A 24,616-nucleotide genomic window follows, 5' to 3' on the forward strand; every position below is an offset into this window, starting at 1 on the left:
GTAGGGATGAGCAAAATCGGTACTGGTACCGGTTGGTACCAATACCTTGGTACCGATACCGAAATCGGTACCAATTTTTTGAGTTTCGGTACCAGTACGGTACGGGACGGGACCGATATTTCCTAAATTATTACCTTCAATCACGGTACAGTCCCGGTCTCGTACCGGTACCGAACCGAATATTTAGGTACCAGTAACGGTACCAAGTCACAATTTTCGGGACCGGGACCGGTCGGTATCGATACTGTCCCGATCTCATCCCTATTGGTACGAGTATGTTAGAACGGTGCATGTAACAACTCGATCTTTTTCATTTTAAATAACCCGACCCATTTCGTGTTTGGAAAATTTATCAATTGAATTATCATGTTTATCGGGTAATCTAATTGTTATAATATTATTGTTAATTTACTTATTTAAATATATATAACTTTGAGATTTAGATAAAAACTACCCTAAGCTAAACTATTACCTAAATGTGTTTCCATCTTCATTTTCCAGGGACTAAGCTGAAATTTTACATATATTAATCCACCCAACCAGCATCCAAGATCCAAAACCCGTCAACCCGTATCCAAACTCGCAATCCGCAACCCGCTTGATGTCTTGCACCCTAATCTTCGCTCTATACATGGAATTGATTATAACATATCGTTTATACGCGTAATACGAACTCCACCGACAATCTAATTAAGGATATACAATCAATCTGATACAAATTAACCTTATTAACGGGTCGTTCACAACCTAATCTGTATATACTAACAAAACCTTGTTTATAATACAATCAAACGCTCCTGCATCTTTTACACTGGACGGCGATACAAAACCCTAATTCAATTAAACCTTAAATGAGGCACATAAGCCCAACCATGTCGCGTTTTGGCCGCACTCCTCTTTCCGTCGTTTGTCATCGATTCATCAGCACTGCAGGTAATTAGATACATGGTTACAATCTTCATTGATTCCTCGTCTTTAACCCTAACAATAATTAAGCAAACAACAATCTGTCTATCCAATTGCAAGATCTAGGGTTTATCATTCAATTGGGGTTAATCGCTGTCTGTTTATATATAATATTTGTTGCGTCTGGTTAATATCAAACGCTTTGGTTCAGCTGGTGGGTGTGGGCGAGTATTAGTCACTTGAACCGGCCATCTGCCCGGGTTCGAATCTGGGCAGTGACGGTTTTAATTTTGATTTTTTTTAGTTGTTTAAAGGATTATATAATTAATTATAATTAATATTAATTATAATTAATATTAATTATTAAATAAATATTTGTTTATTCAAACCGATATCTTGGAGTATGTGTTTTTCTTGTCAAATCTCGTAAAAGCTTTTGTTTACATATATATATATATATATATATTATTTGTATTATAAGTATATTCATAATAATACTATATTAATGTTACTCTATCAAAACCCGACACTATTTTTGGTGTATACTCGTCGTCAACGTCTTTATAAATTTGTTTTTATTAATGTTATATATATGTTTCATTCAGTAAAATTGTAACAATCGTATTTTAAACGTATTAATTATAAAAAATCAGATTTTGATAAATATCCCCAAAATACATACTGTATTATATATATATATAGTCATTTGACTTATTCACATCCAGATCATGAATGTTTGGAATCCATATTATGCAAGGAGACATTGCTTTTGCTAATTCGAAATGAAGGGTGAGTAAAAAGCAAGTCAAAAGGGGGGATATTTCCTTATTTCGAAATGGTTTATTATGAGATATTTCGATTTTTTATTCATTTTATATATATATATATATATATATATATATATATATTAACGTTAGTATCAACTTATTTAATATATTACAAGTTATATTTTAAGGTTTGGTTTTCGTTAAAGATTCTAAAGCATCAAACTTATTATAACTAAGTATCTAAACGTTTATTATTATAGTATATCGTAACTCATATTTATTTAAATTAATTATTATAACTTAGATTATATAAGAAGCAAACAATTTCTTTTAATTTAAATAACGACTAATGATATTGTTTTCATAATAACAATTACCGTTGGAATCAAACGTCTAATTAATAACCATTCTAATCACAACATAACCCAAATAACATCGAAATCCCAAATTTATTATACGCATTATCTCACTTGTTAATAACTCATAAGATTAAATTATGTTAAATCATTTATAATTAATTTATATTATCCTATACAACTAGGAATCCTTGTCGCTATATCCCGAAGGGCTTACTTCTCTCATCATCCTCATTTGTATTTCATTCCTCTTATCAGGTGAGTAATCACTCCCCTATTTTACTTGTTTTCAAATGTTTTGGGGACACTTGCGTACCATTTATCAAATTGTTTATCTTATTATTTCTCAAACGCAAACTGTGATCTTTGTGTTGTGTATCAATTGAATGACTGTCTGTTACTTGCTATTTGCTTACTTGCTTACTTGAATCGCATTCGGAGAGGTCCAACATAATCTCATTATAGTATGATCATACGACCGTCGTAGTGGCCGGAGCCCGATCGCATTGGCAATTGTTTCACCGACACTCATTACTTGCTTAACGATTTCATTGTTTATACTCACAGATAACAGTTTTGCCTACTTTTATATATATATATATATATATATATATATATATATATATATATATATATATATTCATTTATAACATTATATATTACCATTTTTGGTTGTGTCAAAACTGGTGATCTACTCACTCAACATGTGTTGTTGACAAATATATATTTTGTACGCATTTGCAGGTTATAGATTTGGATTGCTTATCGAACTGAAGCTCACGTAGAGATGACTTTAGGATAATAAACATATACAAGAATAGTTGGTTTTGTATTTGTAATTCTCTTTATTTTTGTTGTATTTAAATGTTGGTTGATAATCAATAAATTAATTAGATATTAACGTTTTATAATTTCATGATAGTAACCTTGTGAGCTGTGGCAATCAGTTCACGGCCGACATTTCCGCCGTAGGTTGGGGTGTGACAGATTGCTATCAGAGCCGAAGGTTTAAGATAGGTCGTTAGTGGTGCCTTAGTAACATGCTTAGGAACCCCATACGTGCTTATTTGTTTACCTGATGTGTTCTATTTGATTGTTTACAGCTTACGAAATTTCTTGTTAGATTAAATACTTATTTAACTGCTTAGTTAATTGTTTACTTTATTGTCATGCACACACAACTCCGAAGCCATGCTTCATTCTCAAAGTATTTTATTGCTCCGAGACTATGTCTCATTCTCAAAGTATATTTTATAACTCTGAGGCTATGCCTCAACCTCAGAATATTTCCAATATAAATTTATTAAATTGACTTTTATTGTCGAAAACTTTTTTGAGAATTTCTTAGCTTTGTATTTGCTCTTTTTTTTACTAGGGAGTGTGACAAGATTCCTCGCCATTGTGGGAAATGTCAGGCGACCGACACTTTAAGCGTTTAACATAACCGGCTAAACGGTTACACCCTTTTATCGTGTTTTATTATTTTTAAAATGTCTAGGCGGGTGTAAAACCCATAGGACGCCATGGACACGCCGACTGTGCATTTGCACAATTTGTTATATTTGCTATATTTTGTTGGAACATTATCATCTGTGGTGATACACTAGATGTTTCAACTACTTATGCTTGAGTTCGTTTATTCGTTATTTAGTTTGGTCGGTCAAATCGCCATGTAACGCTCATGGGCCGACAAACTTAATTGATTCGTTAATGCGTTAATTGAGTTGGGTCATTCAAATTGCCATGTAACGCTCATGGGAGGCCAACTCACTCATTTGTTTTGGTTTTGGTATGCTAATAAATTGGGGAAACAAAATGCCATGGAAAGCTCATGGGAAACCCAACACCTCGAAGAACATTCTTTAATTGTTTTATTTGTTTAATCTTATACGAAACAATTTATGATTTGATTTAACTATTCAGTTATCCTATTATTCTATTATTAAATTATTAAATTTCTTATTTACTAAATCATTTTTGAATCAAGATTTATTGATTCGATCTACTCATACACTCAAATCATTTTTTTCCTTGATCGGATACAAATTCTTTGTTTATCTGGATTCGGTTATCACGAGCCAAACAAAACAATTTACACTCATTGAAATCGGTTTCACCTATTCGTCTTATCACATTATTATAATATCGATACTTCAATTAATTTAAATATTATTGCACAATTTAAGAATCAAATGGCTTTCTTATACTCATGGTATCACATGTATAGCTTATTAAACATATTTCAAACATTCAACCTCAAATTCTAATTTGTTAAAAACATATTAAACTTTTATAAAACTTTTCTCTCATCAAATCAACTCATTGATTATCAATTTAAATTCTAACATATCCTTAAGTTGTGAATGAACATCAGCATAACAAATTTAAGTTTCGTTTTACACAATAACTCATATAAAATCTACACAACTATCCAACCTTCTCATTAAATCACATCTTTATTAATCAAAGAATGTTTTCTCAACATCAAACAACATCAATCATTTATTTTATATAACCACTTCACGGCCACATGTTAGTCAAGTAGATAGCTCCTGCGATCTCTAAAATACCAACTCAATTTTCAAAACATAAATGCTACCTTGTTCATTAACTTTTTCGCTAATATATTCAATTCATTTACTCCAACTCATTCTCATAACAAACGCAAGTCTAAACATCAACTACATGCTATCAATCAAAATTAACAATCAATCTCAACAAAAAGCATAGCGTCTCAAACAAGACATGTTACGTCAAATTCCATGTGTTACGCTTCACTTGCAACTATCAATATTTAATTCAATCCAATCCTCATATCGTTTTGTACTCGATGTAATCGTTCGGTTATCTTGTTCATACTTGCCACGTACTACAAGCATCCCACAACGGTCTATGTCGTCGACATAGCTTTATACACCTGTTGCGCATGCCTTCTACAATTATGGAGACCCTAAACACCTACGCAATGCATTGTTCTTTACTCATTCACGCCGAGATTAAATTATACCGGCACCGTACCATACTACCCATGCTCATTAGTTTAAACCTACCAACTCTATGCCTTTCAGGCTTTCTTCATGTAACAAGGTCGTTCTCGCTTACTCGATTCTAGACCCGCAAGACTTAATTTCATCAAGCTTACCTTAGTCAAACCTCATTTTCATAAATCTATTCGAGGTGCCCCAAATCATTCGATTTCAATTATTTAAGTTTTCATAAGCTCAATTAAACCAATCGTAGTTATGTTTTCACAATGAAGATTTCTATCGTCTTCATCATTTTCGTCTAAACGTATTTTGTATTCAATTATACCATACACGATTATTTGTCTAAATTAGTTATTTTGGAACAAACCCAACTTGGAAAATCCATCATTTTAAGTATCTTTTTCGCATACAATAAAATTTTTCTCATCTTTCCAAAGATCAATATCGTTGGTTGCCGTACTTATCTATACGTTTGGTTTTACTTAATCACAAAAAATTATAGGATTTGGTTCATTAACATTTCGCCAACTGATCAAAATATTTAGATCCTCATAAAGCGAAAACAATTTTTTTATTTATTATTATTATTATTATTCAATTATAAAAGACACAATTTCGACAGTCAATTATTAGTTGACCATATTATTCAATTTGTCTTTTCTCATTTACCTTGTTTGCTTATTAAATTATTGACAACGTGTCAATTCCTACTCTTAACTTTGATTTTTCACATTTTTGTACGTCATGTATTTATTGATCTCATGCATTACAATTTATCATTCATCTTATAAATTTTTTTTTCGTTGAAATTGAATTGTTATAGTCCTATTATTAATTGAACTTATCATTATTTAAACAAAATTATTTCCGCAATAGAATTTTATTTTCCATTCTTTAAGTTAATTTTCACTATAAAAAAATGAATTTCATTGAATTCCCATGGTGATTTAATTGGAATAGGACTATCTCGGTGGTTCGTGAATATCCGCTTCCCAATTTCATCTATTTGCAGTTTGTTTGTATACATAAACGTTTACATTAATATTTTTGCATTCTCAATTACTACTACCAGTACTTTAATATATTAATTTACCTCATCTTAAATACACAATTGCAATATTTCAATGTTGTATAAAGTTCTCTTTAAATTTCATGAGTTTCTCATTTAACTAAACTAAATCCCTCAAATGTCTTCGTTTAATCTTGTCCAAATTTGTACTCATGGTCTTATGAATTCCACCTCGAATGTTGCAATATTTAAAAAAAATTACAGGTTATTATTCGTCTACAATTATCAATTAATTCCTTCATAAACTTTTGTTGATGCTATCTTTGCAATCATAGAATTTTTGGTAAGTTCACGTGAATTTGTTAGTTGGCTCGTATTCTCAATTTCTTTCTTCACAATCGATCTTGTCGACGCATCATATATCCCAACTTCAATGTTTCAGTTTCTCTTAACTTTTAAGTTACTTTAAAATTTTCACTAATTTCATTAATCAAACTTGAATGTTCACCTAAATTGCGTTATTAGAAATATTTTAAAAAATCTTCTGATTTTACACTTATAATAAATCAACTCCCAATGGTCTTATTATATGTGAACACTTTTCTCATATTTATAATAAATTAATAAATTTTCTCACAAAATCATGTCTTCAAATATTTATTAAACCACACGATGGGATGAGTTATGTGGACCATCCGACGACCTAAGTAATTATGAGGGCCTACATAATTACCAAAGTCCTCGCATGGAAATCATAACGCGTGCAATTGTGTGTCATAATATAGAATCGAAAGTAGTTGGGGTAACGGTACAAATGTAAAGATGATAATGACATGGTGGATACGCCGCTGGTACATCCCATATATAAGTGCCCTTATCGGATTTTCATTTGGTGCGTTATTTAGACTATTCAAGGTTTTGTGTTGTGATAAATTTTAAAGGATTATATTTTCCCTTTCCTCAAAATTTAAGGGTTTTGTTATAATATCATTTAATTTCAGGACGAAATTCCCTAAAGTAGGGGAGACTGTAACAACTCGATTTTTTTTCATTTTAAATAACCCGACCCATTTCATGTTTGGAAAATTTATCAATTGAATTATCATGTTTATCGGGTAATCTAATTGTTATAATATTATTGTTAATTTACTTATTTAAATATATATAACTTTGAGATTTAGACAAAAACTACCCTAAGCTAAACTATTACCTAAATGTGTTTCCATCTTCATTTTCCAGGGACTAAGCTGAAATTTTACATATATTAATCCACCCAACCAGCATCCAAGATCCATAACCCGTCAACCCGTATCCAAACTCGCAATCCGCAACCCGCTTGATGTCTTGCACCCTAATCTTCGCTCTAAACATGGAATTGATTATAACATATCGTTTATACGCGTAATACGAACTCCACCGACAATCTAATTAAGGATATACAATCAATCTGATACAAATTAACCTTATTAACGGGTCGTTCACAACCTAATCTGTATATACTAACAAAACCTTGTTTATAATACAATCAAACGCTCCTGCATCTTTTACACTGGACGGCGATACAAAACCCTAATTCAATTAAACCTTAAATGAGACACATAAGCCCAACCATGTCGCGTTTTGGCCGCACTCCTCTTTCCGTCGTTTGTCATCGATTCATCAGCACTGCAGGTAATTAGATGCATGGTTACAATCTTCATTGATTCCTCGTCTTTAACCCTAACAATAATTAAGCAAACAACAATCTGTCTATCCAATTGCAAGATCTAGGGTTTATCATTCAATTGGGGTTAATTGATGTCTGTTTATATATAATATTTGTTGCGTCTGGTTAATATCAAACGCTCTGGTTCAGCTGGTGGGTGTGGGCGAGTATTTGTCACTTGAACCGGCCATCTGCCCGGGTTCGAATCTGGGCAGTGACGGTTTTTATTTTGATTTTTTTAGTTGTTTAAAGGATTATATAATTAATTATAATTAATATTAATTATAATTAATATTAATTATTAAATAAATATTAGTTTATTCAAACCGATATCTTGGAGTATGTGTTTTTCTTGTCAAATCTCGTAAAAGCTTTCGATATATGTGTAGGATTTAGTTCATTTCAGAAGTAATTCTTATTGCGAGAAGTGCGAAAAGAAGTTTCAACCAATCATGTAATTTCTATTATATTTATGAATTAAATAAATACAAGGGTGCAATAGTAAAATGACTTTTTTATTTTTGGTAATTAAATGCATTCAATTCTACGTAAGTTATAATTAATTAAAAAGGTTTTAATAATTAACTTTTATCATTATCTTTAATTAAATTAACATACATAACTATTGACATTTTAAAATACATCTAGCAATATATTATTTCTAAAATTTGGTGATTGAAATAATCTTTCGTTTATATTTTTTCTGTTACTTTTTCATGTTTAATTTTTACTCTTTTTGTTTATTTATTTTTTTATTCTTTTATTTTGACATGTTTACTTCATAACCCATGATACAATATTATGATTGCCATTTTGGGTTAAAATCATCGACTACCACTCATTAACTGAACGTGCAACCACTCATTAACTGAACGTGCAACATATTATTCGATTCTATCTTTTTTATATCCACAATACGATTTTGTCGATTATTAAATTACATCTCCCTACACAACCAATATATACCTACACAATCATACGCAAACGCAACCAACATGGCAGATGTGTTTAACATATCACTACACAACCAAAATATATATACATGGAGAACGAGATTAACATATACATACACAAACTTTTAAATGCTTACACAGGTTATATGTATTTGGATAACCATATTGACATATACCTACACAAAATTTTAACAACCTACACAGTTTATATGTATTTAGGAATTTTGATTTTTTTTTCGATTATTAAATTACATGTCCCTACACAACCAACATATTCCTACACAATCATACTCATACACAACCAACGTATTCCTACACAATCATACTCATACACAACCAACATGCTTGGAGAACGATTATATAACAACAGCTCACTACACAACCAACATATATCTGTGTGTTTTTTTACAGCCTACACAAATTGTATATACTTGAAAAACGAAGAGTAAGTTATACAAACACAAACTTTTAAGTACCTACACAGGTTATACGCATTTGAATAACCAAATTGACATATACCTACACAAAATATTAATAACCTTCACAGTTTATATGTATTCGTAGAAACATATTAAATATGTATACACAACATTGTATTAAACTACACAGATAAAATAAAAACTTTTATTTTATTAAAACTATTACATTTACATGAATAAACAAATCTGTTTAAACAATACACCATTCTATTAATTCAAATAAATTTTTTATATCATCGTTGTTATCTTAAACTTCATAGTTTTTCTTATGCCTATAATTATTCAAAATCAACAATCACAATTATTTATTTATGTAACGTGTCATGTATAAGTATTAAAAAAATCTATTATAGTAAATATGTAATAATAGTGATACGTTATTGAATGTGTAATGGTAACCATTATTTGTTAGTAATGATGACTTTACATTTAATTAGCTCAACACAAAAGATACAAACATCCTTTTCTGTTAAAAACATGTATTAATTAGGTGCCTGAAGAGGTAGGTCCCCGCAAAGCCCAGTTGGACCCGCAAAACTCACCTTAAAGAGGTACGTCTGCACAAAGACCAACTGGATACGCAGGACCCACCATGCTCAGAGAGATGAAGACCTTACACGCAGTAAGCCAGCTGTTCCCGCAGGAAAGCCTCCCTTGGTACAGTACCCTGCCTGTCCCCGCAGTTGTGGGTACAAGCCAAGAAGGAAGGCCACCTGCACTAACAGTAAGGCTACACGCATAAGGCACTAACTCTTAATACTTCAGTAATGTCACCTGAAGAAGGAATGAGCAGGGCAGGAATATTCCCGCCCAAAAGAGCCAATCCGTACGCTTCTAGAAGATCTTTTGTACTATACCTACCAAGGTATGGACAAATAGACAAGATCTGGCAAAAGCAACCCATGAACCAATCACAGGGTGACAGCTCACCGACAATAGTACGAGGAGGAGAACGCTCCAGTACAAAATGTCACTATCAGCCGCTGCCTACCCACCAACTCCCATCGTGGCACGAACATAGCCCATAGTTGGTGGAAAAGGAATATTATACAGCTGGCCATACCTGCTTGGAAACCTACTTTCGGCTATAAATACTCCAACACCTTGGAACGGTATCATCATCTTCTCTCTAGCTATTTCTCTCAATATACACTTATATTCAGAGCAATCTAGTCTGATTCTCACGCCGGAGGGTGGTCACAAGGAGGAACCCCCCCCCCCCCCCCTCTCAGTGACGAGCTTACGGTGTCTGTTTTGCAGGTTGAGAAGAATAATCATCTTTGCCGGACCTAACCCTCGTGGGAAACATCTACTTAACCCTAAGATTATCCTTAATCTGCCGGGGTCATTTAGTGTTTCTTCATTGGCGCCATCCGTGCATTAAGCTAGAACTAATTCTTCTTTTTCTCAGTTTTTTCAAACTTCTGGAAAGATGGTTAAGGTTACTCCGATGCCAAAGCCACCGAGTGACCAAGAAACTCCGGTAACCACAACCCCAGCTACTGGGGGGAACACCGGTGAATACACGATTTTTACGAACACTACCCCGGTTACCTAAGCCGGGGCAAGTGCAGTAAACAATCCTCCCCTGGGATTCATTGATACCCAGTTGGAGAAACAACAGACTAGGCTTCCCCGACAAACACTAGATCAAGTTAAAGCTTGGGCGGAAGCACGTCAGAAAGAATTCCAAGCCGAGTTGGACGAACGTTTACGTTCACTCCAACAGGACAATGGCGAATTCGGAAGCACTCGACAACAGCTCAACATGAGCAATGATTGCGAGTATTTGGATGATGAAGATTGGAAAGAATCTGACAGTGACGCAAACCCTCGTCATAAGGCGAAAGGGAAGCGTAAAGAAGCAGACTTCCACTCGAGAAGAAATTTCGAGGGAACCTTCAAACCAAAGAACACGGGGGGAAACCCACGTGACTTCTCCAAAACTTTCAGACCAACTGTTGCGAATGCGGGAACGTCAAAATTTGCAAGGGACATTGCGGAAGCAATCGCTCCAAAGAGTGCCAAACAGATGTCCAACATAGGCACTTACGATGGCATATCTGACCCAGACGATCACTTGAACAGATTTATAGCGGGGGCAACCGTCAGTAATTGGACGGAACCCACATGGTGTTACATGTTCCAGATGACGCTCATGGGGGCAGCCAGAGCGTGGTTTGATCGTCTACCGGTCCACCACATCTATGATTGGGCAGACTTCCAGCACAAGTTCAGCCAACACTTCAGTCAACAAAGAAAATATACTGAAGAGCAATGGACGATCCTCAACTGCATCCGAGAGGAAGACGAATCTTATCTAGACTTCATCACTCGCTTCAACTCAAAGAAGCTAAGTCTGGGCACTATAAGCGAAGATCTTGTTCGCGCCGCTTTCATCCAGGGCGCTGAGTACCCAGAGCTCATCCGCACGTTGACTAGTAAAGATGGCATGCCATCCACGTGGGATGCCATCATGACGGCAGCTAAACGCTTTGCCGAAACGGAGAAGCAACTGGGTAGAAATCTTCCCCAGAGCACAAACCTCTACACGCAGAGAATAAGAGAAAATAACGTCCGTACCACCCGACAAAATAAAAAGAGGAAGCTTGGTATTTGGCAGTCAAGGATAAACTTTGACACCTCATCCAGTTCTCGCCCTCTCTTAGGCGGAAGGGACAACATGCACTCGTTGAACCGGAATCCCAAATGGACGCCACTCACCAAAAGCGTCACCGAGATATTTGCCACCGAGAAGCTCCCATGGCCAAAGGCTCCAATAATCCGACAGCGTCATAACGCTGATCAGAGCAAATCCTGTGACTTCCACGGGACAAAAGGTCACACCACGGAGGAGTGCACATCTTTGAAGGATATCATCGAAACATTCGTCAAAGATGGGAAACTCACACACCTCGTGGCGTCAATCAAGAACGGAGGGAGGAATGACAATCGGTACAAAGGCAATGGACGAAAACCCGTCGACATCAGCATTCACATGGTTCATGGCAACGTCAGAGGAAGAAAACGATGAACAACAGAGCCAAGTGCGTGGAAGGAAGCTGAAGTGCGCTTCCCGCGTGTGCCAGGAGGGCCCAACAAAGAAGGCCCCATAGTCATCAAAAGCCAACTGGGGCACTACATCACCTCCCGCACTCTTGCTGATAATGGCGCTTCGTCAACGGTCATGTATAGGCAGTTCTTCGACAAGCTAGACGACGAAGACAAAGAACGCCTAGAAACAGTTTACGCCTCGATGGAAGGGTTCGATGGCAGCATAAACACCCCCTTGGGTATCCTATCCTTCCCCGTCACTCTCACGGACGGGAAGTACTCCTGCACAGAAGACGTGGACTTCGTTGTAATGAGAAAGCCACACCACACATACGACATTCTCTTCGGGAGAGATGGGATGGCAAGATTTAATGCCATGGTGTCTTCGGTCCATAGGATGATGGGATGGCCAACAGCCGAGGGCGTTGCTATGATCACGGGTATTCCCCAGGTATGCATCGCATCTGTCTCATCTAAACCCAAACCAAAGATGGCAAAACCAATAACCTCTGAGCCAGAAGAATGGGCCTTCAATGGCAAATACCCTGACCAGGCTGTTACCATTGGCCCAACGATCACTAATCCCACACGCACCTTACTCAAACGCTTGTTGCAAAAAAATGCCGACATCTTCGCGTGGACACCAGCTGACATGACTGGTGTACCTCGAAGTAAGGCTGAGCATAAGCTCAAGTGTGACCCGGCGTTTACGCCAGTCATACAAAAGCGTCGTGTAATGGGTGCTGGCAGGCTAACGCGTGTAGAACCCAAGTCAAGGAACTCCTTGACGCAGGCATCGTACGCGTTAGTAAATATCAAACATGGGTTGCAAATCCCGTCATGGTACCAAAATCCAACAAACAATGACGCATGTGCATAGATTTTAAAGACCTAACAAAGCATGCCCCAAGGATTGTTACCCGTTACCCGAAATTGACCTTAAGGTAGATTCATTAGCACCGTTTCGCCTTAAATGTTTCCTTGATGCATATAAAGGATACCATCAAATCCACATGGCTGTTGACGATCAGGATAAAACCGCATTTCGGACGCCTGATGGCACATTTTGTTACCAAATGATGCCATTCGGACTAAAGAATGCCGGATCCACATACCAACGCCTGATGGACAAAGAGTTTCATGCCCAGATCGAGAGGAACTTAGAGGTTTACATGGATGACTTGGTCATCAAAAGCCTCGAGCCAGAAGCGATGTTGAAAGACATCGAAGAAACTTTCAACACGCTCAGAAAAATAAACATGAAGCTCAACCCGAGCAAGTGTTCATTTGGGATGGAAGAAGGGAAGTTCTTAGGAGTCATCGTTACCAGAGATGGCTTTAAAGCGAACCCTGAAAAGGTCGAAGCCATTATGAAAATGGAATCACCTACTACCATCAAACAGGCTCAGACACTGAATGGACGACTAGTTGCACTTAGCCGCTTTTTGGCAAACCATGCGGATAGGTCGTTCCCATTCGTGTCATCATTGAGAAATTGCTTGAAGAAAACGCACTTCCGCTGGACACCAGAAGCGGAAGCAGCTTTTCAAGAGATTCGGTCACGCTTGATCGAACTCCCAACGCTCACAGCACCAGAAGTGGGGGAGGAATTAATTCTCTACCTCTCCGCCACAGACAGAGCAACCGGGGCAGTCTTACTAGTAGAACGAAAAGGCATCCAGATGCCCATCTACTATGTAAGCCGCGTCTTAACAGACGTGGAAAACCGGTACTCTACCCTGGAAAAATTAGTCTTAGCGCTTGTACAGGCTTCACGCAGGCTAAGACGATATTTCCAAGGTCACCCAATCACCATTCCCACCAACTTCAAACTTGCAAACGTTCTAGGCAAACCCGAATTGTCGGGGCACCTAGCCAAATGGGCAATTGAGTTGGGGGAATACGCGATAAAGTACAAGCCAAGACCAGCCATAAAAGGCCATGTCTTGGCCGACTTTATTGCGGAAGTCCCCGCATCACGGAAAAAAGAGTGCCAGGAAGAGGCTCAACCCTCTCCAGCACAATTAACGATGTCTGGCGACTCTATACTAATGGAGCAGCCAACAACGAAGGTTCAGGCACAGGGTTGAAACTAATTAACCCAACAGGCCAAGAATACACTTACGCTATTCGGCTGGATTTCCCAAGTACGAATAACGAAGCGGAGTACGAAGCATTCTTGGCCGGATTAAGAATTGCGCGTAAGGTGGGGGTGAAAAACTTGGAAGCCCACGTGGATTCCATGCTAGTAGCCAGCCAGATTAACGGGACGTACACGGCCGTAAACGACACAATGGCCCTGTACCTCGCACAAGCAAAAACCCTTATGCGCGATTTTAACGATTGCAATGTTGTGCACGTCAAGAGAAGCGAAAACAAATCTGCGGATGCGTTAAGCAAGCTTGCATCGTTAGCCTTCACCCACTTGGGAAAGGACATCCGCGTTGAACTTCTTGGAGCACCATCAGTCCCGCACAAGGAAATTTGTGTCATCCAAACCGGCACAGAAACATGGATGACACCAATCATAAATTACCTTGCAGCGGGTGTACTACCAGAGTCAAAGACACAGGCAAGAAAGATACGCTGTAAATCACTGAACTATCAACTTGTTGATGACATACTTTACAGGCGTAATTTTCTTGGTCCACTCCTCAGATGCGTTGACGACCAAGATGCCGACTACCTCCTAAGGAAAGTACACGAATGCATCTGTGGAGTACACGCAGGTCCACGCGCAGTTGTAGCTAAGCTAAACAACGCAGGATACTTTTGGCCGGGGATGCACACGGATGCGCTGGCCTACATCAGAAAATGTAGGTCCTGCCAGCTTTACGCACCCAACACGCATCGCCCGAAGAACGAACTTGTTCCAGTCACTTCTTCATGGCCATTCCAGAAGTGGGCCATCGATGTGACAGGCCCATTTCCCACAGCAGCAGGGAACGTTCAGTTCCTAGTGGTAGCCATCGACTACTTCACCAAGTGGATAGAAGCAAAACCCCTAGCCCAAACAACCGCAAAGCATATCAAAAAATTTATTTGGGAATTTATTATTTGTCGTTTTGGACTTCCACAGAATTTGGTGAGCGATAACGGCACCAACTTTGCTGACCAGAAGCTACAAAAGTGGCTGAAAGAGCTTCAAATCACCCACACATTTACCTCAGTGGCACACCCGCAGGGTAATGGTGAGGTGGAAAGAGCAAACAAGAGCATCGTTGACGGCATAAAGAAAAGACTCTTGGAGCATAGATCCGGCTGGGTGGACGAAGTTCCACATGTCCTTTGGGCAAACAGAACGATGAAAAAAGCAAACACGGCCGAAACCCCGTTCAGCCTCACCTATGGCACTGAAGCCATGGTTCCAATCGAGATTGGTCTACCCTCACCAAGAGTCATAACTCAGCCAGATGACAATGATGCGGAAAGACGGTTAGACCTTATGCTAACCGAAAAGCGCAGAGACTTAGCCGCAGCGCGTGAAGAGAACTACAAGCGACAAATGCAAAAGTACTACAACACGCATGTAAGGCCCCGTTACCGGTAGCCCTACTTTCGTGTTGGATTTACTCATAAACGCAGTTCTAAATATCAGAGTTAATTAAAACATTCGCGGAATATAAAAGCTTTCATAAAACATTTCATAACAAAACACGTCTTGTCTTAAAACATCATTTTGTCTTTCAAAATAAACGAAACATTAAACTTAAACGTCTTGAGTCTTCCGATGCCAGCCTCTTATTCAGTGCCACGTGTCTCCTCAAGCGAGCTGCCTCATCCTACTCACCTGCGTGCATACTAAAAGTCAGCTACGCTGAGTGAGTTCTAGTTAATCATACACTATACAATACACATAAACTTATATTCTTTCATTCATACTTTCATACTTTCATACTTTCTTTTGTATTAACTTACTTTCATATCTTACGTTATAAAGAGCATTACGCCCTACATTCCTCGAGTATTATTAGGGCTCGGTACCCTCCTTCCTCGAGTATTATTAGGGCTCGGTACCCTCCTTCCTCGAGTATTATTAGGGCTCGGTACCCTCTTTCCTCAAGTATTATTAGGGCTCGGTACCCTCTTTCCTCGAATATTAGTAGGGTTCGGTTCCCTAGTTCTCGAATATTAGTAGGGTTCGATTCCCTCTTCGTTACCATACAACCATACATCATACCTCGAGTATTATTAGGGCCCGGTACCCTCTTCGTAACCATACAACCATCCTTTCCTTCTTTTATTAACTTTATCACATTCATACACATAAGCATACATATCATACTTACCTTATACTTAGCGTTACAACCTGACAGTACGTGCAATATCCGAAGATCGTTCACGTACCGTCAAGCCATCATTCATACATATCACATCATTCACATAAGGCATACACTTATCTCTTAGGATAAACGTATTAACAAACATATCGAGTATACACACAGCCCCGAAAGCATAACACATAATTGGGGCTAGAAACTCACCTGAATCCTGTTACGCTCTCCGTTAATAGTTATTCCCTTCTTGAGCTGTGCACGGCTAACTGTATAATATTTACACGTATCAATTAACTACTACTACTCATGTTGTATTTCTATCTTTATATGACCCACAACGAACGGGGGTCCGGAAGCAGCGCCCCTGGCAGCGGGGTCTAGGGGCGGCAGCCCCTAGCAGGGTCCAAGGGGCAGAGCCGTACCTGCTTGGAAACCTACCTTCGGCTATAAATACTCCAACACCTTGGAACGGTGTCATCATCTTCTCTCTAGCTATTTCTCTCAATATACACTTATATTCAGAGCAATCTAGTCTGATTCTCACGCCGGAGGGTGGTCACAAGGAGGAACCCCCCCCCCCTCTCAGTGACGAGCTTACGGTGTCTGTTTTGCAGGTTGAGAAGAATAACCATCTTTGCCGGACCTAACCCTCGTGGGAAACATCTACTTAACCCTAAGATTATCCTTAATCTGCCGGGGTCATTTAGTGTTTCTTCAGTGCCACTTATTACAAGAGTGCCATTTTTATTATAGGCCATTGATTACACATGATCAAAGGTCAAGATCTATTTCTCGCATTTCTCGTTATAAAATCACTTCTCGCAAGATCCATCTCCTATATATATATATATATATATATATATATATATATATATATATATATATATATATATATATATATATATATATTGTATTATAAGTATATTCATAATAATACTATATTAATGTTACTCTATCAAAACCCGACACCATTTTTGGTGTATACTCGTCGTCAACGTCTTTATAAATTTGTTTTTATTAATGTTATATATATGTTTCATTCTGTAAAATTGTAACAATCGTATTTTAAACGTATTAATTATAAAAAATTAGATTTTTGATAAATATCCCCAAAATACATATTGTATTATAAATATATATATTTTAACGTTAGTATCAACTTATTTAATATATTACAAGTTATATTTTAAGGTTTGGTTTTCGTTAAAGATTCTAAAGCATCAAACTTATTATAACTAAGTATCTAAACGTTTATTCTTATAGTATATCGTAACTCATATTTATTTAAATTAATTATTATAACTTAGATTATATAAGAAGCAAACAATTTCTTTTAATTTAAATAACGACTAATGATATTGTTTTCATAATAACAATTCCGTTGGAATCAAACGTTTAATTAATAACCATTCTAATCACAACATAACCCAAATAACATCGAAATCCCAAATCTATTATACGCATTATCTCACTTGTTAATAACTCATAAGATTAAATTATGTTAAATCATTTATAATTAATTTATATTATCCTATATAACTAGGAATCCTTGTCGCTATATCCCGAAGGGCTTACTTCTCTCATCATCCTCATTTGTATTTCATTCCTCTTATCAGGTGAGTAATCACTCCCCTATTTTACTTGTTTTCAAATGTTTTGGGGACACTTGCGTACCATTTATCAAATTGTTTATCTTATTATTTCTCAAACGCAAACTGTGATCTTTGTGTTGTGTATCAATTGAATGACTGTCTGTTACTTGCTATTTGCTTACTTGCTTACTTGAATCGCATTCGGAGAGGTCCAACATAATCTCATTATAGTATGATCATACGACCGTCGTAGTGGCCGGAGCCCGATCGCATTGGCAATGGTTTCACCGACACTCATTACTTGCTTAACGATTTCATTGTTTATACTCACAGATAACAGTTTTGCCTACTTTTATATATATATATATATATATATATTCATTTATAACATTATATATTACCATTTTTGGTTGTGTCAAAACTGGTGATCTACTCACTCAACATGTGTTGTTAACAAATATATATTTTGTACGCATTTGCAGGTTATAGATTTGGATTGCTTATCGAACTGAAGCTCACGTAGAGATGACTTTAGGATAATAAACATATACAAGAAAAGTTGGTTTTGTATTTGTAATTCTCTTTATTTTTGTTGTATTTAAATGTTGGTTGATAATCAATAAATTAATTAGATATTGACGCTTTATAATTTCATGATAGTAACCTTGTGAGCTGTGGCAATCAGTTCACGCCCGATATTTCCGCCGTAGGTTGGGGTGTGACAGTGCACGTTTTTGTTTTTGTCATATCTCCAATGATCTTGGTACCGGTATGGGCACGCGTAACAAATAAACTAAATTGGTAGGGACAAGACGGGTACCAAATTGGCTAAATTGGTACGGGTACCGGTTGGACTATGATTTTTAGACATACACGAAAGTTCACATTAAAACCTCTACATATTCCAAGCGGGTACAAAATACTGAATTATTCATACATGCAATAACAAAATTACAAAATCTTTGTACCGATGCATTTACCGAATAGGCTAAATCAGTGTGAATACAATACGGGTATGGTATTCAACAAAAAAGATCTCGGCCCAACGTCTAATAGCTTGTAGCATCCAAATTATTTTGTTCTAAAAATGCCAAGTTTAGAAGTTCAAGGACCAAACAACCATTAAAACAAAGTTGAAGTTCGGGGACTAAAGTATAAAACCGCTAAACTTGGTCCCGAAGGACCGCTAGCTATTTCCCGACGGTCCGCTACGAATTGGATTGGGCGAAGCACCACTAGCAATCTCCCGATGGTAGGGCTGTAAGCGAACCGGACGTCCGGGCGTCCGTTCGGCAAGAAGTTCGTTTATGCTCGTCCGTTTAATAAATGAACCTGACATGGACACAAAAATTTCGTTCGGTAAGCTTAACGGACGAACACGGACAAGGGTCAAGTCCGTTCGATAGTGTTCGTGAACGTCAGGTAACGTTCGTCCGATTACGTCCGGTAATGTCCGACAGGTATCGTTAGTGTTTATATCTATCCAGCATTGTAATTTAACTGCGGAATTTCTAGTGTTGTTAATAACACTTTTATATTACTACACATATTTGATGTCTCTTGTATTATAGTAATCCACTTTATGTTAATATATTAAATGTTAAGTATATTTGAATGTTATATGGTGTAATTCCTAATTTGTATGTGAAGTTGTTTAGATATATGCTTGGCGTTAATATGTAACCGTTTATATTTGTTCATTTGTGTTCGTTGTCCATTAATGTTCACATGTTTGTTTGTCCATTAATGTTCATTAGTGTCCGTTTGCTCATTATTGTCCGTTAACGTCCGTTAAAAATATTAACGGACGGACACGGGCAAACTCAATTTCTTAATGGACGGACACGGACATGAATTTTCGTTCGGTAGAGTGTTCATGAACCGTCCGTTTGTCCGTCAAAAGCTTAACGGACGGACACGGACATGCTCTCGTCCGGTTCAGTCCGGTCCGTGTACACCCCTACCCGATGGTCACCTAATAGTTTGTTAAGTCGATTAAGGAATCAACGACGAGCTAACGCGTGGAATGTGGAACAACCTATATGGTTTAACAAGGTTTTATATGTGCTAGTTGTATACATGTATACGCAGTTTTCACTTCTCACAGTTATTTATTTAAAATGTTGGAATAAGGACCTAAGTCCCTAACTCTATCAATCGTACAAGTGTTTAAACGATTCTCAAAGTTGCATGATTAAAACTGGTTGTGTTTGTGGAGTTTTTTTTACCAAAATGAGTGGAGGGAAAAAACTATTTACTAAAATGCATGATTTTAGAAATATTTACCAAATTATGTTTTTTTTTTCTTTTCTTAACAAAATATTTCCTATTATCATTTTTCATTATTCTTTTTTTTTTCAGTTGGGGCCTTTTGATGTTAACATCTTATTTGAATACTGACTCAATGTCGATGATCGTTCATGTAGATTCAAGTCAGGTGATCGGTATTCGGGTTTAACAACTATTTAAGCTTTTCAAATATTCTTCTTTCACCAAAATTGGGATTGGCAGAAGGTTCCAAGCCACACAAATTTAATAGTATAAATAACATTTGGATTTGCAGGAGATGCATTTGGATCATATATTTGTGATCGAGTAAAAGATGATACTGGGAAAATGGGTATGAGTAGATCTTCTGATTTATTCATGTACGTTGTCAAGTATGGGCCGTCTAACCGAGTTATTGTTGTTAGCCGAGCTTGGTAATTTAGATACTGCTTAATCGGTGTTCCCATAGCTTCGGGCCGGGTTCATTAATTGGGTACGGAACGATGATCTGATGCATTCTGATAAAAGAAAGATGATAGAAACCTTAATTCTTTAAGCATTGTGAATCAACAAGAATCAAACCAACAGCAAGAACAACCAATTTTGTGTATGAAAAAATTGCAATTGGACCTGTGAATCGGAGCATAACTATGTCTTAGTGATTAACAGAACTTTAGATGCCGGACACCTGCTTCGGCAATCATGTAAAAAAACGGATTTGAAATTTGATTGAAACACCTCATAATCGACTGAAATCGTGTTTGAATATAGATTGGCACGCGCAAGTTGAAAAAACCAAACAATGAACCTGCAAATGATGCAACTAGCTCTAACGATGGATTTTGAATGATGAATACAATGATGTTGTTGTTGTTGTTGTTAGTATTAGTATTATTAGTATTATTAAGAGTAAATATGAATACAAAGGTCGCATTCTTTAGTTGAACTGTTCTTTATAACAAGCAATTGATCATTGTTATGACACGAACTAGGAAAAAATGATGAAATGATGCATCAACAACAGAGTTAGTTAGAACGTCCCTGCAATTTTCTTAACAAGGCTGCAACGAAATAGTTGGTTTCTGACTCTTTAACATCAGGTTCGTTTTCAGCCAAACATACTAGAAAATATCTTCAAATAAAAAAGGAACAAGTTGCAATACAAAATAGTCATCATAAATCTAACATTAATACTCGACAAAATTGAGTCATCTAACCGCAATTGTCAACAATGACTTCCACTGGTGATGCGCGTGGGGCGCGTAAGAGAACTTTTGTCATCTCCAACTCTCTATACTTATCATGCATATCGACTTGCAATATCACCTTCTTTAGATTGGGCGACCTGGCCAAGATAAACTTCACAAAGTCCATCTCAAGCTTAAAGTTTCTGAACCCTGTAAACTCCAGTTCGTTAAGATGCTCCAACCTAACATCCGAATTCTTTCAATATATCATAATATTCTCCCAATTCATCAGGCTCTACCTCTTCATAGTAATCATCTTCAAAAACCTATGACAAGAGTTCGTGTTAGTATAACTTGGCATCAAAATAAAAATAAATAGTATACAAGATAGACTTATAACATTTACCTCTAGCTTAATTTTCTCCAAGTTCGGGGAGGATTTGATCATAATACCAAGAAAAGTAAATCCATAACCGTCAGCAAAACTCAATTGTTCGATAGAAAGGTATTTGAGGTGGATTACTGGGGTTGGAAGCTCTTGTGGAACCGACTCCGGAATTATCCACTTCAACCATAGACCAAAACAACAATTAACAACCAAAGTTACATATAACGTAGTAATGTGGATGAATATTACCGGAAAGATATAACCCCAAGTAGTCAGATGTTCAATCACAGGTAAACACTTGAATAGCTCTATAATGTTGGGGAATATCTCATCGCGAAAATGTTCATTAAGCATCATCTGCATTGACTTAGAATATTCAGATAAGTTTTGATATCCCATGAGAATGAATATACAAGTAAGAACTTACCCAACGCAACCTCTTAAGTGAAGGACAATTAGATAAAAGATGTAGAAGAGTTTCTCTAGACAACCCTACCCAGTCCAAGGATAAGCTTGTAAGACTGCCAAATCCACTGTATGTTGGTTGATGGTCAAAATCACAGGAATTAAGATGTAGCTCTGTTAAGTGATGCAGCAAGAAGACGGATAAGGGTAAACTACGTAAGAGAGGGTCCTGCAAGTCTAGTGTTAATATCTTGACAGCATGGTTCCTAGACAAACTAAGTATTATTTGATCAACTTCAAAGTTAAGCTTTGTTTCGATTGAAAGGGAGAACTCGTGTATTGGATCCTGGCGCATTAATAGAACTTGGTGTATAGCATTAATAAGTTTACGGTTTATATCCTCGTCTCTTCCCATTTTTAAGCTAGATAATTGCTTCCCATCAATATCTTTAGCGGATATTTTAACAGTAGAATAAAGAAACTCGAGTTTAGGAATTGTGGTCCATTTGTACCTCCATTCCCTTGAGAGGATACTTGTCCTTGCCGCATCTTCAACTGGCAAAAGACATAGGATGGTTTCTATTATGGTTTGAGGAAGTGTGGTGATTATATCCAATCTTTGACCTTTAGACAAACATTTAGGTTTCATCTCAAGCTATGTTTTGTTGGATCAATACTGCAAACATACAAATCGATTTAATATAACAACTTTTACTACACACGGAGAGAAAACAAGCCAAATGCAGCATAATACGTCCTAATCACATCTAAGTTTATCTACACATGATTAACCATTTGAACAAGTGGTTTTACATGTAAACAACGCCTTTAATTTAGACACGCGTTTAGCTTTCATCTAAAGCTATTTTTTGTTCCATCAGTACTGAAGAAGTGAAAGTTGGTCTAAGACTAAAAAAATCATTTACCACGCATGTAAACGAACCGAGCATTCATGAACTGTTAGTGAACAGTTCGGTGAGAGGTTCATTTTTGTTCGTTTATTTAATAAACAAACAAACATGAACAAAATATTTTGGTTCATTTAACTAAACGAATAAACACGAACAAATGTTTTGTTCATTCATTTATGTTCATGAACGTCCTATGTTCATTCATTTACGTTTATTTACATTTGTTTAACTTTTAATAGATGTGCAACTAGTTAAATATATATGTATAGATACAAACATAAAAGGGGGTCATATAAAATATATGTGTCTGTATATGTATGTACACACACACACACTTGGTTATGTTTGGTCAAATATGCTCGTTGTGCTCGTTTATGTTTGTTTTATTATGTCCGATTATGCTTGTTTGTTTTAGTTCGTTTGTGCTCCTTCATGTTAGTAAAATGTTCATTGTAGGTTTGCATTCTTTCAGTTTGTTTACATGCCTACATGACGTGGAGAAAATAAGCCAAACGTAACATAATAATAGACGATTTACAGATAAAGTTCATTAAATCATATTTTCTTCCACTCATTCAAATTTATAGTGTTACTTTGAATGATCTACCTATGTTTATGATTAACTTACAATAACCATTTTACAGTACAAAAAGGTTATTATTACTACTATTATTAATTCAACATAAAACTCCTGTATATATAATTGTAATTATAGTCTATCAAATGATTTCAATTTCAACACAGATTACTAGATGCTAAATTGAAAAAAACTGATGATACCATAAACTAGGGTTTGAATGGTGGAAGCGCTCCAAATTGAAGTTGACATAAGCCAGTTCGTCGTTTGCGATTATTACAGTAAAAGTAATAATTAACACAGATTGGATTATTGACGAATGATGATCATTGTGTGTGTGTAACCCTAGCCATCAATCTCTTCCGGTATTTTGGTTTCGGATGAAAAAATGAAATGAATCCATGTTTCTTTTAAATTTTAATTTAATTTGTTCTGTTACATTTTCTCTTTATTTATTATTGATTTTTTATTTTTTTTTTAAGTTTTACAATGTTAGTATTTCTAGTTTATTTTTAGTTTTACATTTAAGTCTATTTCGAATTTTTATATACTTGTTTAAAGCATAATCGGTTTCACTTAGTTTTCAGTTTTAGAAGCTCAAATGGGTATCAAAAGACCAGTTGGTCTAGTAGTGACTCTCATGACTTTCCTTTTCTTATAAAAGGTCGTGGATTCTAGTATATAATATGTTGCTGGTTAAATCAGGGTGTTTTCTCAATTGTGGGTTGGGTGATCCCTAGTGTCTGATTATTTGTTGTTAAAAAAAGAGCTTGAATAAATAAAAACTGAGAACCA

General features: G+C 36.5%; 1 pseudogene across 1 annotated transcript; it reads right to left on the reverse strand.

The window, feature by feature from the left end:
* Positions 1–21,287: 21,287 nt before the first annotated feature.
* LOC143559220 (F-box/FBD/LRR-repeat protein At1g13570-like) lies at positions 21,288–24,202 on the reverse strand (annotated as a pseudogene). Its single transcript, XR_013139900.1, has 4 exons — positions 24,016–24,202; positions 22,356–23,009; positions 21,947–22,285; positions 21,288–21,866 (listed from the first exon to the last, which is right to left on the reverse strand). The product of XR_013139900.1 is annotated as an F-box/FBD/LRR-repeat protein At1g13570-like (transcript).
* Positions 24,203–24,616: the final 414 nt, after the last annotated feature.

The sequence above is a fragment of the Bidens hawaiensis genome, unplaced genomic scaffold (assembly GCF_021521415.1).
Source record: "Bidens hawaiensis isolate Kalapana, Puna unplaced genomic scaffold, B.hawaiensis_p1.1 tig00019791_1, whole genome shotgun sequence".
In the NCBI taxonomy this organism is placed as follows: domain Eukaryota; kingdom Viridiplantae; phylum Streptophyta; class Magnoliopsida; order Asterales; family Asteraceae; genus Bidens; species Bidens hawaiensis.